Source organism: Lolium perenne, chromosome 6 (genome assembly GCF_019359855.2).
Source record: "Lolium perenne isolate Kyuss_39 chromosome 6, Kyuss_2.0, whole genome shotgun sequence".
Lineage (NCBI taxonomy): Eukaryota > Viridiplantae > Streptophyta > Magnoliopsida > Poales > Poaceae > Lolium > Lolium perenne.
In genome coordinates, this window is record NC_067249.2 from 152,848,241 (window position 1) to 152,865,798 (window position 17,558).

The window sequence follows — 17,558 nt, forward strand, 5'->3', positions numbered from 1 at the left end:
TTCGCTTGGGGACAAGCGAAGTCTAAGCTTGGGGGGAGTTGATACGTCCAATTTGCATCACTATTTTATATCATAATTTGCTGTTATTCATTGATATATTTCATATTGGGACACATTACTTATGTTATTTCATCTATTTTGCATGTTTCATCATTATTGGAGGATCGAACACCGGAGCCAGGATTCTGCTGGAAAAAGCACCGTCAGAACGCAATATTTCGGAAGATCAACTCTGGAAGGAAATTATACCAAAAATCCTATTTTTCAAGATGACGGAGGAAGCCAGAAGGAGGAGCCAGGAGGAGCCAGGGTGGGCCCACACCCTAGGGCGGCGCGGCCCAGGCCCTGGCCGCGCCGCCATGTGGTGTGGAGGGCCCACGCCCCTTTTGCCTCCTTTTCTTCGCCAAACCCTTCGTCCCGAAGACCTAAGCCACAGAGGGTACCTCGCGAAGAGTTACAGACCGCCTCTGCGGGCGGAGAACACCAGAGAGAAAAGAGCTCTCCGGCGGGCAGGAATCCGCCGGGGAAATTCCCTCCGGGAGGGGGAAATCGACGCCATCGTCACCGTCATCGAGCTGGACATCATCGCCATCACCATCATCATCATCTCCACCATCATCACCGCCGTCATCACCGCTGGACACCGTCACCGCCGTAGCAATTTGGGTTTGATCTTGATTGTTTGATAGGGGAAACTCTCCCGGTATCGATTCCTACTTGTTGTTGATGCTATTGAGTGAAACCATTGAACCAAGTTTATGTTCAGATTGTTATTCATCATCATATCACCTCTGATCATGTTCCGTATGATGTCTCGTGAGTAGTTCGTTTAGTTCTTGAGGACATGGGTGAAGTCTAAATGTTAGTAGTGAACTATGGATGAGTAATATTCAATGGTGTGATATTTAAGTTGTGGTGTTATTCTTCTAGTGGTGTCATGTGAACGTCGACTACATGACACTTCACCATTTATGGGCCTAGGGGAATGCATCTTGTATTCGTTTGCTAATTGCGGGGTTGCCGGAGTGACAGAAACCTAAACCCCCGTTGGTATATCGATGCAGGAGGGATCGCAGGATCTCAGAGTTTAAGGCTGTGGTTAGATTTATTCTTAATTACTTTCTTGTAGTTGCGGATGCTTGCAAGGGGTATAATCACAAGTATGTATTAGTCCTAGGAAGGGCGGTACATTAGCATAGGTTCACCCACACAACACTTATCACAACAATGAAGATTATTTAGCCGTATGTAGCGAAAGCACTAGACTAAAATCCCGTGTGTCCTCGAGAACGTTTGGTCATTATAAGTAAACAAACCGGCTTGTCCTTTGTGCTAAAAAGGATTGGGCCACTCGCTGCAATTATTACTCTCGCACTTTACATACTCGTACTTTATTCAACTGTTACATCAAACCCCCCTGAATACTTGTCTGTGAGCATTTACAGTGAATTCTTCATCGAAACTGCTTGTCAACACCTTCTGCTCCTCGTTGGGATCGACATTCTTACTTATCGAAGATACTACGATACACCCCCTATACTTGTGGGTCATCAACAACACATAAGCATAACTTTGATAATCAACATAACAAGTATTCTCTATTCATCGGATCCCAACAAACGCAACATATAGAATTACAGATAGATGATCTTGATCATGTTAGGCAGCTCACAAGATCCGACAATGATAGCACAATGGGGAGAAGACAACCATCTAGCTACTGCTATGGACCCATAGTCCAGGGGTAGACTACTCACACATCACACCGGAGGCGACCATGGCGGCGTAGAGTCCTCCGGGAGATGATTCCCCTCTCCGGCAGGGTGCCGGAGGCGATCTCCTGGATCCACCGAGATGGGATCGGCGGCGGCGGCGTCTCTGGAAGGTTTTCCGTATCGTGGCTCTCGGTACTGGGGGTTTCGTCACGGAGGCTATTTGTAGGCGGAAGGGCAGGTCAAGAGGCGGCACGGGGGCCCCACACCACAGGGCCGCGCGGCCAAGGGGGGGGCCGTGTAGGATAACGTTGCATAGAAAACAAAAATTTTCCTACCGCGAACACGCAATCCAAGCCAAGATGCAATCTAGAAGACGGTAGCAACGAGGGGGTATCGAGTCTCACCCTTGAAGAGATTCCAAAGCCTACAAGAGGAGGCTCTTGTTGCTGCGGTAGACGATCACTTGCCGCTTGCAAAAGCGCGTAGAAGATCTTGATCACGATCGGTTCCGGCGCCACGAACGGGCAGCACCTCCGTACTCGGTCACACATTCGGTTGTTGATGAAGACGACGTCCACCTCCCCGTTCCAGCGGGCAGCGGAAGTAGTAGCTCCTCTTGAATCCGACAGCACGACGGCGTGGTGTCGGTGGCGGTGTAGAAGTCCGGCGGAGCTTCGCTAAGCTATCCGGGCAATATGGAGTGGAGGAGCAAAGCTAGGGTTTGGGAGGGGGTGGCCGGCCACTCAAGGGGGGCGGCCAGCTTATGGTCTTGGGGTGGCCGGCCCCCTCCCTTGGCCCCTCATTATATAGGTGGATCCCAAGTGTTGGTGTCCAAGTCTTCGAATAAGACCCGAAACCAAAACCTTCCATAGGAGGGGGAAACCTAGCCCAACTAGGACTCCCACCCAAAGGTGGGATTCCCACCTCCCATGTGGGGGGTGGCCGGCCCCCTATGGTGGAGTCCACTTGGGACTCCACCCCATCTAGGGCTGGCCGGCCATGGAGGTGGAGTCCCTTGTGGACTCCACCTTCCTTGGTGGTTTCTTCCGGACTTTTCTAGAACCTTCTAGAACCTTCCATAGAACCTTCCGCGACATTTTATTTCACATAAAATGACATCCTATATATGAATCTTATTCTCCGGACCATTCCGGAACTCCTCGTGATGTCCGGGATCTCATCCGTGACTCCGAACAAATATTCGAACTCCATTCCATAATTCAAGTGCTACCATTTCAACATCCAACTTTAAGTGTGTCACCCTACGGTTCGAGAACTATGCGGACATGGTTGAGTACTCACTCCGACCAATAACCAATAGCGGGATCTGGAGATCCATAATGGCTCCCACATATTCAACGATGACTTTAGTGATCGAATGAACCATTCACATATATTACCAATTCCCTTTGTCTCGCGATATTTTACTTGTCCGAGGTTTGATCTTCGGTATCACTCTATACCTTGTTCAACCTCGTCTCGACAAGTACTCTTTACTCGTACCGTGGTATGTGGTCTCTTATGAACTCATTCATATGCTTGCAAGACATTAGACGACATTCCACCGAGAGGGCCCAGAGTATATCTATCCATCATCGGGATGGACAAATCCCACTGTTGATCCATATGCCTCAACTCATACTTTCCGGATACTTAATCCCACCTTTATAGCCACCCATTTACGCAGTGGTGTTTGGTGTAATCAAAGTACCTTTCCGGTATAAGTGATTTACATGATCTCATGGTCATAAGGACTAGGTAACTATGTATCGAAAGCTTATAGCAAATAACTTAATGACGAGATCTTATGCTACGCTTAATTGGGTGTGTCCATTATATCATTCACATAATGACATAACCTTGTTATTAATAACATCCAATGTTCATGATTATGAAACTAATCATCCATTAATCAACAAGCTAGTTTAAGAGGCATACTAGAGACTTCTTGTTTGTCTACATATCACACATGTACTAATGTTTCGGTTAATACAATTCTAGCATGATATATAAACATTTATCATAAACATAAAGATATAAATAATAACCACTTTATTATTGCCTCTAGGGCATATCTCCTTCGATCTCCCACTTGCACTAGAGTCAATAATCTAGATTACATTGTAATATACCTAACACCCATGGCATTCTGGTGTTGGTCATGCTTTGCCCTAGGGAGAGCTTTAGTCAACGGATCTGCTACATTCAGATCAGTGTGTACTTTGCAAATCTTTACTTCTCCATCTTCGATGTACTCGCGAATCGAGTGGTAACGCAGCTTGATATGCTTCAGCCTCTTGTGTGACCTTGGCTCTTGTGCATTGGCGATGGCACCCATGTTATCACAAGAAATGATTAATGGGTCCAATGCACTAGGAACCACACCGAGCTCTACAATGAACCTCTTCATCCATACCGCTTCGATGAAGCCTCTGAAGCCGCTATGTACTCGATTCCGTTGAAGACTTCACCACCGTGCACCGCTTCGAGCTTGCCCGACTTACTGCAGCACCATTCAATATAAACACGTACCCAGATTGTGACTTAGAGTCATCGGGATCGGTGTTCCAACTTGCATCGGTGTAACCGTTTACAACGAGCTCTTGGTCACCTCCATAACAAAGAAACATATCCTTAGTTCTTTTCAAGTACTTCAGATATTCTTGACCGCTGTCCGTGTTCCATTCTGGATCACTTTGATATCTGCTAGTCAAACTAACGGCATGTGCTATATCCGGTCTAGTACATAGCATGGCATACATGATAGATCCTCGCCGAGGCATAGGGGATGTTACTCATCCTTTCTCTTTCTTCTGCAGTAGCCGGTCCTTGAGTTTTACTCAATACCTTGCCTGGTAACATAGGTAAGAACCCTTTCTTACTTTCGTCCATTCTAAACTTCTTTAGAATCTTGTCCAGATATGTACTCTGTGATAGCCCTATTAGGCGTCTTGATCTATCTCTATAAATCTTGATGCCTAATATATACGATGCTTCACCAAGGTCTTTCATTGAAAAACTATTATTCAAATAACCCTTAACACGGCTTAATAGTTCTATATCATTCCCGATCAATAATATGTCATCTACATATAATATCAGGAATGCTACGTAGCTCCCACTCACTTTCTTGTAAATACAGGCCTCTCCATGACACTGTATAAACCCGAAGTCTTTGATCACCTTATCAAAACGTCGGTTCCAACTTCTTGATGCTTGCTTCAGTCCATAGATTGAACGCTGAAGTTTGCATACTTTGTTAGCATTTTTAGGATCGACAAAACCTTTGGGTTGTACCATATACAACTCTTCCTCAATGTCTCCATTAAGGAATGCTGTTTTGACATCCATCTGCCAAATCTCATAATCGAAAAATGCAGCTATTGCTAACAAAATCCTCACAGATTTTAGCTTCGCTACAGGTGAGAAAGTCTCATCGTAGTCAACTCCTTGAATTTGCTCGGAAACCCTTTGTGACAAGTCGAGCTTTATAGACAGTAATATTACCATCAGCATCTGTTTTTCTCTTGAAGATCCATTTATTCTCGACAGCCTTTCGGCTATCAGGTAAGTCTACCAAAGTCCATACTTTGTTATCATACATGGATCCCATTTCGGATTTCATGGCTTCTTGCCATTTGTTGGAATCTGGGCTCATCATCGCTTCTTCATACATCGCAGGGTCCTCATCATTGTTATCTACAATCATGACATTTAGACAAGGATCATACCAATCAGGAGTGGCACGTTCCCTTGTCGATCTGCGAGGTTCGATGGTTTCCTCGTTCAAGTTTCATGATCATTATCATTAGCTTCCTCTCATTGCCGGTGTAGGCGGTACAGTACAACTTCCGATCGCGCTACTCTCGATCAACGAGTATAGATTCATCAATCTCATCGAGTTCTACTTTTCTTCCAGTCACTTCTTTAGTGAGAAATTCTTTCTCAAGAAAGGTTCCGTTCTTAGCAACAAAGATTTTGCCTTCGGATTTGTGATAGAAAGTGTACCCTATAGTTTCCTTAGGGTATCCTATGAAGACGCATTTCTCCGCTTTGGGTTCTAGCTTGTCCGGTTGTAACTTCTTTACATAGGCTTCGCAACCCCAAACTTTTAGGAACGATGACTTAGGTTTCTTATTAAACCATAATTCATACGGTGTCGTTTCTACGGATTTTGATGGTGCTCTATTTAAAGTGAATGCGGCTGTCTCTAATGCATAACTCCAAAATGATAACGGCAAATCAGTAAGAGACATCATACTACGAACCATATCTAAGAGAGTTCGATTACGACGTTCGGACACACCGTTTCGTTGTGGTGTTCCCGGCGGTGTCAATTGTGAAAGTATTCCGCATTTCTTTAAATGCATGCCAAACTCATAACTCAGATATTCACCTCCACGATCAGATCGTAGAAATTTGATCTTCTTGTTACGTTGATTTTCTACTTCACTTTGAAATTCCTTAAACTTCTCGAAAGTTTCGGATTTATGTTTCATGAAATAGATATACCCATATCTACTCGGATCATCTGTGAAGGTTAGAACATAACGATAACCACATGCGATGCTACGCTCATTGGTCCACATACATCGGTATGTATGATTTCCAATAAGTCGATAGCTCGCTCCATCATACCAGAAAATGGAGTCTTTGTCATTTTTCCCATTAGACATGCTTCGCATCTATCAAGTGACTCAAAGTCAAGTGATTCAAGTAATCCATCAGTATGGAGTTTCTTCATGCGTTTCACTCCAATATGACCAAGACGATAGTGCCACATATAAGTAGAATTATCATTAAGTTTAATTCGCTTAGCATCAATGTTATGTATATGCGTATCACTACTATCGAGATCTAATAGAAATAAGCCATTCTTTTGTGGTGCTTGACCATAAAAGATATTATTCATAAAAATAGAACAACCATTATTCTCAGACTTGAATGAATAACCGTCTTGCATTAAACAAGATCCAGATATAATGTTCATGCTCAACGCGGGTACAAAATAACAATTATTTAGGCTTAAAACTAATCCCGAAGGTAGATGTAGAGGAAGTGTGCCGACAGCGATCACATCGACTTTGGATCCATTTCCAACGCGCATCGTCACTTCATCTTTCAGTAGTCTACGTTTATTCTTTAGTTCCTGTTTCGAGTTACAGATATGAGCAACCGAACCAGTATCAAATACCCAGGTACTAGAACGAGAACCAGTGAGATAAACATCTATAACATGTATATCAGATATACCTTCTTTCTTCTTCTTGACAAGGCCGCTCTTCAGATCAGCCAGGTACTTGGAGCAATTACGCTTCCAGTGTCCCTTCTCCTTGCGGAATAGCACTCGGCATCGGGCTTAGGGCCGTTCTTAGGTTTCATAGGAGGCGTGGCAGCTTTCTTGCCACCCTTCTTGAATTTTCCCTTAGACTTGCCCTGTTTCTTGAAACTGGTGGTCTTGTTGACCATCAACACTTGGTGCTCTTTCTTGATCTCAATCTCAGCAGCTTTTAGCATGCCAAAGAGTTCAGGTAACTCCTTGTTCATGTTCTGCATATTGTAGTTCATCACAAAGTTCTTGTAACTTGGTGGCAGTGATTGAAGGACACGATTAATCCCCAGTCTGTTAGGAATCACTATTCCCAAGTCACTGAGTTTCTTCGCATGCCCGGTCATGGCGAGCATGTGCTCACTAACGGAGCTGCCTTCTTCCATCATACAGCTGAAGAAATGTTTCGATGCTTCATAGCATTCCACTGCCGCATGAGTCTCGAATATAGCTTTCAGCTCATTCATCAACTCATGAGGATCATGGTGCTCAAAACGTTTTTGAAGATCGGATTCCATCGCACAGGATGGCACACTGAACTTGAGAGTACCGAGTTTTCCGAGTCGCGTAAACAGCTTTTACTTCATCGGATTCATCTTCTGCAGGAGGGTCACCTAGTGGTGCATCAAGCACAAATTGCAGATTTCCGCCAGAGAGGAAGATCCTCACATGACGGAACCAGTCGGTGAAGTTGCTACCGTTGCTCTTAAGTTTCTCTTTCTCTAGGAACTGATTAAAATTGATTGGGGACGCCATCTCTACAACATATATTTGCAATAGTTTAGACTAAGTTTATGACAAATTGAGTTCAAATTTTAATTCAACATAATTAAAACCTAGGTGAACTCCCACTCAAAACAATATCCCTCGCATTGTCTTAGTGATCACACGAACCAAATCCACCGCACCTTTGTCCGATCATCACGAGACAAGGTGTGATTTCAATGGCGAACACTCAAAGTATTCATCATATCAACCATATGATTCATGCTCTACCTTTCGGTATCACGTGTTCCGAGACCATGTCTGTACATGCTAGGCTCGTCAAGGCCACCTTAGTATCCGCATGTGCAAAACTGTCTTGCACCCGTTGTATGCACTTGTTGATTCTATCACACCCGATCATCACGAGATGCTTCGAAACGACAAGTCTTGGCAATGGTGCTACTAAGGATGAACACTTTATTATCTTGAGATTTTAGTGAGGGATCATCTTATAATGCTACCGTCGCGATCTAAGCAAAATAAGATGCATAAAAAGGATTAACATCACATGCAGTTCATATGTGATATGATATGGCCCTTTTGTCTTTGCGCCTTTGATCTTCATCTCCAAAGCACGGACATGATCTCCATCATCTTCGGGCATGATCTCCATCATCGTCGGCGTAGCACCAAGGTCAATGGCGCCGTCTTCATGATTGTCCTCCATGTAGCAACTATTACAACTACTTTGAAATACTACTCAACATGAAATTTAAAGACAACCATAAGGCTCCTGCCGGTTGCCACAATACAATAATGATCATCTCATACATATTCATCATCACATTATGGCCATATCACATCACCAAACCCTGCAAAAACAAGTTAGACGTCTCTAATTTGGTTTGCATATTTTACGTGGTTTAGGGTTTTCGAGAGAGATCTAATCTACCTACGAACATGAACCACAACGTTGATACTAATGTTTTCAATAGAAGAGTAAATTGAATCTTTACTATAGTAGGAGAGACAGACACCCGCAAAGCCTCTTATGCAATACAAGTTGCATGTCGAACGAGGAACAAGTCTCATGAACGCGGTCATGTAAAGTTAGTCCGAGCCGCTTCATCCCACTATGCCATAAAGATGCAAAGTACTCAAACTAAAGATAACAAGAGCATTAACGCCCACAAACCATTGTGTTCTACTCGTGCAACCATCTATGCATAGACACGGCTCTGATACCACTGTAGGATAACGTTGCATAGAAAACAAAAATTTTCCTACCGCGAACACGCAATCCAAGCCAAGATGCAATCTAGAAGACGGTAGCAACGAGGGGGTATCGAGTCTCACCCTTGAAGAGATTCCAAAGCCTACAAGAGGAGGCTCTTGTTGCTGCGGTAGACGATCACTTGCCGCTTGCAAAAGCGCGTAGAAGATCTTGATCACGATCGGTTCCGGCGCCACGAACGGGCAGCACCTCCGTACTCGGTCACACGTTCGGTTGTTGATGAAGACGACGTCCACCTCCCCGTTCCAGCGGGCAGCGGAAGTAGTAGCTCCTCTTGAATCCGACAGCACGACGGCGTGGTGTCGGTGGCGGTGTAGAAGTCCGGCGGAGCTTCGCTAAGCTATCCGGGCAATATGGAGTGGAGGAGCAAAGCTAGGGTTTGGGAGGTGGTGGTGTCAACACCCGGATTTTTAAGTCCGAATGCCTATTATGTCATACATCGCAATCCCAGGAATATTGTTGTTGCGAGTCATAATAGTTAAGTATCACAGTCATCATTCATTACAAACCATAAGTCTTACAAATTGGAATCACATGATCCATATTACACGAATAGTTGATCTATTGATCAACGAACAAACACACGATCATAGTTCAACATAGCGGAAGCGTAAGATACAAGGACTCTCGAGTCCACAGGCCAACGCTTGACGTCGGAAGGCGCTTAGTTGTCGTAGGCATCCTGCTGGTCATCTCCTTGTTCATCTTCATACTCTGGCCATTTGAATAGCCAGGGACAAAGCCGTGAGTACGTTGAGTACTCGCAAACTAATACCAAAAGTAAGTGCTAGACAATCTAGTAGGGTTTGCTAAGCTCTAGTTTATTTGCATAAAGCTAGTTTTAGTTCACAACGTTTTGAGAAAAGCTTATTCAAGAACTAACTAACTCCAGGGGGAACATTAGTGTCATTCCCACCATTCAAGTGGTGATTTCAATTCAATTCACCACAAGTCATTTCACCAACATCCTTTTCAACATCATTTTCAAGGATATGACATCGGAAACTGTATGGCCTTTCCAACCGTCCGTAACCGTGGACGCGGCTATTCGAATAGGTTTACACTCTGCAGAGGTTGCACACTTGTGCCACAACATTTGATTTCATCCGTCGGGATTTCCCCGAATAATCGTAACACAGTACGCGGATCATCAACCATAACCTTTCACTTACGAACCCTAGTATGAGCATCTCTCCCCATGAGCTTGGCCTCCCAGTGAAGACCAACTGTCAACCTGGGAACTGCACAGGGCTTGGGCCGGACATTCACCTCATTTCGCATCATATCGTATCGTTTCTTTTGTGGTAGAGGCAGCTTTCGGCATAACCCCGATGACGCTTGTTTAGAGGGAACCCATACTAAGACGCATAAACTTCCAGTTAAGCCCTACCCATAATCAGGTATTGTGGGGGTACTTGAGAATTGGAAAGGTATCGCATTCAAACCAACATCATGTTTTATCAAAAATCACCATCTTCTCTTGGTCGTATTCACCTTCAAAAATCATTCAATGGAATGCATCTTCATTCCAAGGTTTCAAAATCCTTTCAAAATCACAAAGTTCCCATCTAGAGTAGTCAAGTTTAGTTTATTAGCACTAGCTCTACTTCATGAGGGTTGCTACCTTGCTTTGCTTGGAAAAGACTAACTCACTACTCTAAGAACCAACTTGTACTTTGACCAAAGTTAACTATAAAAGTAAAAACCTTTAGAAAACAAGTAAAAACTTGGGATGGGTTCACATAAGAAAAGGTAAGAACATGGTGCCTTGCCCCAAGGGGCTTTGCACTTGGCAAGAATAAAAGCTTGCATAGTATTTTAGCTTGCCTTGGTAGTTCTCAAACTGTTCCTCCTCCTCCTCCTGGTAGCAACCTTCTTCTTCGGCGTACTCTCCGGTGCTACCGTCTAAATTTGAATACGAGTATAATTACTCACTAATTCAATGGCTATTCCATACATCACAAATAAACACACAAACTACTCTATGCACACACATAAATAAACTAGGGTACATGGGTGGTGGGATTCAAATAGGATTTGTAGTCTATATGTAAATGATAGTTTCCATAGGGTTCTTGAGAAATAATTTCCTCTCATTGAAATCTTCTTAAGATTTAATTTCTCCAACAATCATGGATGAACTCATCTTGACCTAGATCAAATGTTCATCATCATCATCATTTGGTAGAATGATTTAAATGAGGTGGAACACCTCATGCCATTTAAATAACACTATATTTGATTTAAATCTCAAGAAATCCATATAAGAGAGTTTGGAACCAGGGGTCCAAACATCCCATGAATTCATGTGAGACAAGTTTAAATGAAGTGTAAGACTTCACACAATTTAATTCTAATAGTTTTGGACAATATCAACTAGTGAAACTAGTCAAAATATCCATTCCTTAAATCATGGCATGATCATGCAAAGTGACCACACCATTTTATGGCATAAACAATTAGTGTAAGTCCAATGTGAGCTATTAGAGTTGGAATTAACTTAAAATCTATTTTGGTTGATTTTTAAGAATTATTTGAATAGGAAAAAGTCCCTGGCTTGTTATTTTTGTCACATTAATTCTACAAAGAAATTGACCATGAGGCCGGTGGCATTGGATAGAGAATTTCAGTGGCTTTCCAACAATATCGAATTCACTAAATTTGGTTTAGCCAATTTGAAACTATTTAATTTCAAAGTTTGTGCAGTATTGAAAATTGTTTGGAAAAGTTTAATCCGAATTTGAATTAAAGGGCCGGCGGGAAAACGCTAACGGGCTGAAAAGGTTTAAACAGGCCCAAGGCCAGCCCACCACGCGTCTGTGCCCGCGTGGGCTGCCTGACAGGGGGTCCCGCATGTCAGCGGCGTTTAAACGCCGAAGCGGTACGGGGTGACGTGGAGCGTAGGATTAGAAGGAGATCCAACGGCGCACGGCCGTCGTCTTCTCCGGCGAGATGCCGAGGTTCTGGCGGCGAGCCTAGGGGGTGGGAGAGCTAACCAGGGCTCCCGCGGTGGCTGGCAGTGTGCGTGATGTCGATGTGGACGACGGCGAAGCTCCTGGTACCGGCGGCTCCTCCTGGAACAGCTCCAATCGACGGCGGCGACCTCCGGGTACTGGCGGGGTCGATCTTCAAATTGGAGCAGCTCCGGCGACAATCGAGCGAGTGGTTGGGTGGGGGAGAAGCAGTGGAGGATGGTGAACGTGGTGGTGTGCTCAGCTTCGTCCAGGGAACGCGGTATTTATAGATGGCCAAGGGTGCGGCTTGGCCGTGAAGAAGTCGACCACGGCGCGGCTTCTCCGGCAAGCGATCGAGCTAGGCGAGGTGGTGGCAGTGTTCTGCGGCTCCTGGCGATGCTATTGGTGGCGACAGCGCGGTCGGGCGGTGGCTAGGTTGGTCGCGTTGCTTCCGCGACGGGCGCGTCCGCGGCGGGTCGGGGGTCTCTTCTCCGGCGACGGCGGGCACGGGTCGGGGTCGAGATCATGTCTGGGCGCGCTGCTGTGTCACGGTGATGCTCAACGCGTTCGAAGGGGGTCCAGGGGGTGCTCGTGGTGACGGCGCGGCGCGTGGCCAGTGTGTGCTCGCGGCGTGCACACGCGCGACGCGAGCGGCGTCCAGGGCGCCATGGACGCGTGCTGGTCCTGGCCAATGCAGGGCTCCTCCTCGACAACGGCCGATGCTAGGCGACTCAGTAGAGTGAGGTGGAGTGCAGGGACATGGTGGCCAGGGTCGGCGATGAAGGAGAGAGGGGGAGGTGCGGCATGGCCGGCATGTGGCCGGCATGGCCATGCCATGCATGTTCTCTCTCCCTCCCTAGGGTTTCTATGCTGGGGTTAGTGAGAGAGGGGACCAGGGGACCATTTGGGGTTGGTTAGAGTAGGTTAGTTTGAGTAGATCACTATTTGCTATAGTGTATGCATAGTGTTCAAAATTGGAAAATTCAAAAATATCAAAAATAGAAATAATTCAAAAGGTGAAAGTTTTTGAAAAGTGAGGGTTGAGATAAGTTGTATTTGACCAGAGATGAATTGAGGTAGTGGTGGAAAAATTATATTTCAAATTTTGGCAAAAATGGCTAAGTGGGGATTGTTGAACTTAATATAAAGTTGCAACTTTGGATGAGCATAGCTAGTGATCAAAGATGAATTTGGCAGGGTGGTCTTCATCAAAGTTGTTCACCTTGATGTTGACTTTGAAATGGTGCAAAGAGTTAGCAAAGGTTGGTTTGGGAAAATTGAATTGCAGGGGCTCAAAGTGGTGATCAGACTAAAATTGGCAGATTTGGTCATCATCACATGTGAGTGGGAAAAGTGTTTGAAATTCATTTGAATGGTGAACCCTTGATTCCAAAAGTTGTAATAAGTGTTTGACAACATTATTCAACTAATGGTGAAGACCAAATAGGTCTAGGGTCAAAATTTATAAAAATGCCATAGGGCATATGTGAGGGTTTTTAGGGTTTTGCTTTTATTGGAAATTTCTTCCACTTTGATTTATTTGGTTGGTGATCTTCACATGATCACTTTAGGGTTTTAAAGCAATTCAAATACAGGTAATAACAATCATCATGGCATATCACTCAAATGCACAAGTCCTATGCATGGTACTATATGCAAAAGAAAAGTTTTTGTTGGTTTGAAATTTTGTATTCTGGAAATCTCTAACTTTCTTTTTATTGAAATTTGGGGTGTTACAAACCCTTCCCCCTTACAAAAGATCTCGTCCCGAGATCAAAAAGAAAGTTAGGTACTAAAGAGATCTGGGTACTCCTTCTTCATGAAGTCTTCGCGTTCCCAGGTGGCTTCATCCTCTGTATGATTGCTCCATTGGATCTTCAGAAACTTGATGCTTCGGGTGCGGGTGGTTCTGTAAGCTTCTTCTAGGATGCGAATTGGCACTTCGCGGTAAGTCAGATCCTGGTTGATATCCACCGATCGATGATCGATGTTCTTGAACACTTCGGTCTTCTCAGGGACTTCAAGACATTTCCGGAGAAGTGAGATGTGAAAAACGTCGTGCACAGCCGACATTTCTTCAGGCAACTCCAGTTGATAAGATACTTCACCTCGGCGGCTGAGGACTTGGAAAGGTCCAACATAGCGAGGTGCAAGCTTTCCTTTCAGCTGAAACCTTTGCATCCCTTTCAAGGGGGATACTTTGAGATAGACGAAATCTCCGATCTCAAAGGTCATCTCCCGCCGTCTCTTGTCGGTCCACTCAAACTTTCTGTCCTTTTTCAGCAGTTGGGTCATTGGTCGAGCGATGCTCGAGAAACCTTCTACAAATCTGCGGTAATATCCGGCTAATCCAAGAAAAGCACGGACCTCAGTTTGTGTGGTTGGGGCTTTCCATTCCATCACAGTTTTGATCTTGGCGGGATCTACGGCAATTCCTCCTGCAGACAAGATGTGTCCGAGGAATCCAACTTCTTCCAGCCAAAACTCACACTTGCTAAACTTGGCGTACAACTGGTGCTGTCTAAGGGTTTCTAGAACAATTTCCAGATGCTGTTCATGTTCCTCTTCGGACTTGGAGTAGACCAGAATGTCGTCGATGAAAACAACGACAAACTTGTCCAAGAAGTTCATGAAGATCTTATTCATGAGATTCATGAAATAAGCGGGGGCATTGGTCAATCCAAACGACATGACGTTGTACTCGTACAACCCATATCTGGTGGTAAAGGCAGTTTTTGGAATGTCGGTGGCTCGGATCTTCAGTTGGTGGTATCCAGTTCTAAGATCAATTTTCGAGAAAACTCTGGATCCGGTGAGTTGGTCGAACAAGTCTTCGATCTTAGGTAAGGGGTATTTGTTTTTGATGGTGACATCGTTAAGCTTACGATAGTCCGTGCATAAACGATTTGCACCATCCTTCTTGTCGACAAACAAGATGGGGGATCTCCAGGGGGATGCACTTGGTCTGATCAAACCTTTGGCTAACATGTCATCTATTTGCTTCTTCAGCTCCACAAGTTCGGCTGCGTTCATGCTGTAGGCTCTCTGGGCGATGGGTCCAGTTCCGGGGATTAACTCGATGATAAACTCGATATCCCGGTCCGGGGGCATACCGGGTAGATCATCCGGAAACACATCAGGGTAGCGACACACGACCCTGATTTGATCCAGAGTAGGCTTGGATACACTTTGGTTGCAGGTGAATTTTCTGGGTAGTTTTTCAGAGACGTGCTCAACTATGATACCGGTGCTGCTAGTCATAGTTATGGCTTTCTTGGCGCAGTCTATCAATCCATTGTGCTTGGACATCCAGTCCATTCCTAGGACAACTTCCAAACCTTTGGTTCCAAGTATGATGAGATTTGCAAAGAAATCAACATCATGGATTTTGATTGGCACATTTTTACAAAATTTTCTGGCTTTGGTGGTTGATCCGGGGATTTGAACTATCATAACATGCTTCAAACTGAGGGGTTGAATTTTACTTGTTGATGCAAAATCTTCGGTGACAAAGGAATGCGATGCTCCGGAATCAAACAACACTCTAGCAGGGGTGTGGTTGACAGAAAACATACCCAGTACCACATCTGGGGCTTCCTGGGCTTCTTCGGCGTTCATGTGGTAGAGGCGGCCGTTGCGGTTGTTGGGGTTGTTGGGGGCGAACTTCTTGCCGGTGGAGACACGGCGTTGCTGCTGAGCAGGGGCAGCGGTGTTGCCGGCGAGCTTGGCAAGACGCTTGGGACACTCGTTGGAGTAGTGCCCCACTACACCACACTCATAACAAGTGATAGTGCTCTTGTCCTGCTTGTTCGCAACGGGAATGGCATTGCTCCCGGTTCGGGGGTTGGTGTTGGGGTTGGTGTTGTTGGTGTTCGGGGCTCGTGGTGGAGCGCGGTTGTAGTTGTTGTTGTTGTAGTTGTTGTTGTAGCCTCCTGGCTTGGAGTTTCCTCCACTCCGGTTCTGGTAACCGGGGCGAGAGTTCTGCATCGGGGGTTTGTTGTGTCTCGGAGTGAAACCTCCGCTTGAGCTAGGGCGAAACTTTTGGGGGTGGCTTGATCCACTCTGATTTGCCATGCGGCGCTTGCGGTTCTCATTGGCTTGGTTTAACTTGCCCTCCATCTGGATGGCGGAGTCAACAAGGGCTTCGAGGTCGGCGAAGGGGATGTTGACGAGGACAGTCTGCATCTCATCATGCAGCCCGTTCAGGAATCTCTCCTTCCTCTTCTCAACGGTGTCAGTCTCATCAGGGGCATACCTTGACAAAGTGAGAAACTTGTCGCGGTACTCAACCACCGTCATGCGACCTTGTTTCAGTTCACGGAACTCATCCCTCATCTTCTTGATAAGACCCGGGGGTACATGGTACTTGCTGAACTTGAGTTTGAAATCTTCCCAAGTCATGAATTGACCTCCGTTCATGGCACGGGTACTTGTCCACCAAGCGCGAGCTGGTCCAGCGAGGTAGTGAGTGGCGAACAACACCTTCTCGTTGGCTTCCACTCCAGCTACTTCCAGATTGTTCTCCATAGTCTGGAGCCAATCGTCGGCGTCGAGGGGCTCCTCGGTCTTGCTAAACACCGGAGGGTTGGTGTTCTGGAAGTTCTTGAGCTTGGATCCGGGGTGGTCATGATTTCCATGGCCTTGGTTGGCGATGTTCTGCAGGGCGGTGATGTTGGCTTGGCGCTCGGCTCTCTCGGTTTCCCTGTCTGCAAGCAGGGTTTGCAGAAGTTGCATCATCGCGTCGTTGGTGCGATTCGGAGGGGCCATCTGAAGATATAGAAGATTATAAGGTAAGAGGGAACATTCTAGGGTTCATTTTGGTTAAGTTTGAAACACATTTGAAAACTTGTAATCTTTTCATGACAAACATAACATTCATTCATTCATGCAACACATAGTACAAACTACACGCATACACCAATGGTTTTAAGAACCATTCTCATGCTACGATACAAAGGACGGGATACAACTCACACCTACTATAAGTGAAACTAGTGCAACTACTCCTCATCATCGATATCAATCAGGACGTAGTCATCCTGTCCGGCCTCCAGGAACTCGTAGTCCTCCTCCTCGGTGTTCTCGTCCTCCTCAAAGTCATCGTCATCGCTCAGAAAGGCGTCTCCTCCCTGAATGTCGATGCCTTCATCGTCCTCTTCCATGTGACGAATCTGATCCTCCTGGGCCTTGACAGTGGCCTCAAGTGACGCGATCCGGTCGCGAAGGCGGCGAATCGTAGCGTCCTTCTTGGCACGCTGCTGGCGAAGGTTCCTGCGGTCGTTGTTGAGTAGCTTGATCGCCTCACCCTGCTCGATGATGTGAGCATGGGTCTGGTTCGCGTAGGCGCGAGAGGCGTCGAGGTCTCTCTGAGTCTGGTAGAGCATGAAGTCCAAGTGATCCACATGGTGCCTCAACTGGGGGTGGAGGGGCACATCCATGGGTCTTCCGTCAGAGTTACGCCTTGCGAGATGCGCAAAGCGTTCCTCACGAAGGGCTTCGGTATTCTGTCCGCACAGATGAGCAAGTGCTTCCTGAAGAGCACGTGCAAGCCCGTCGAGCCA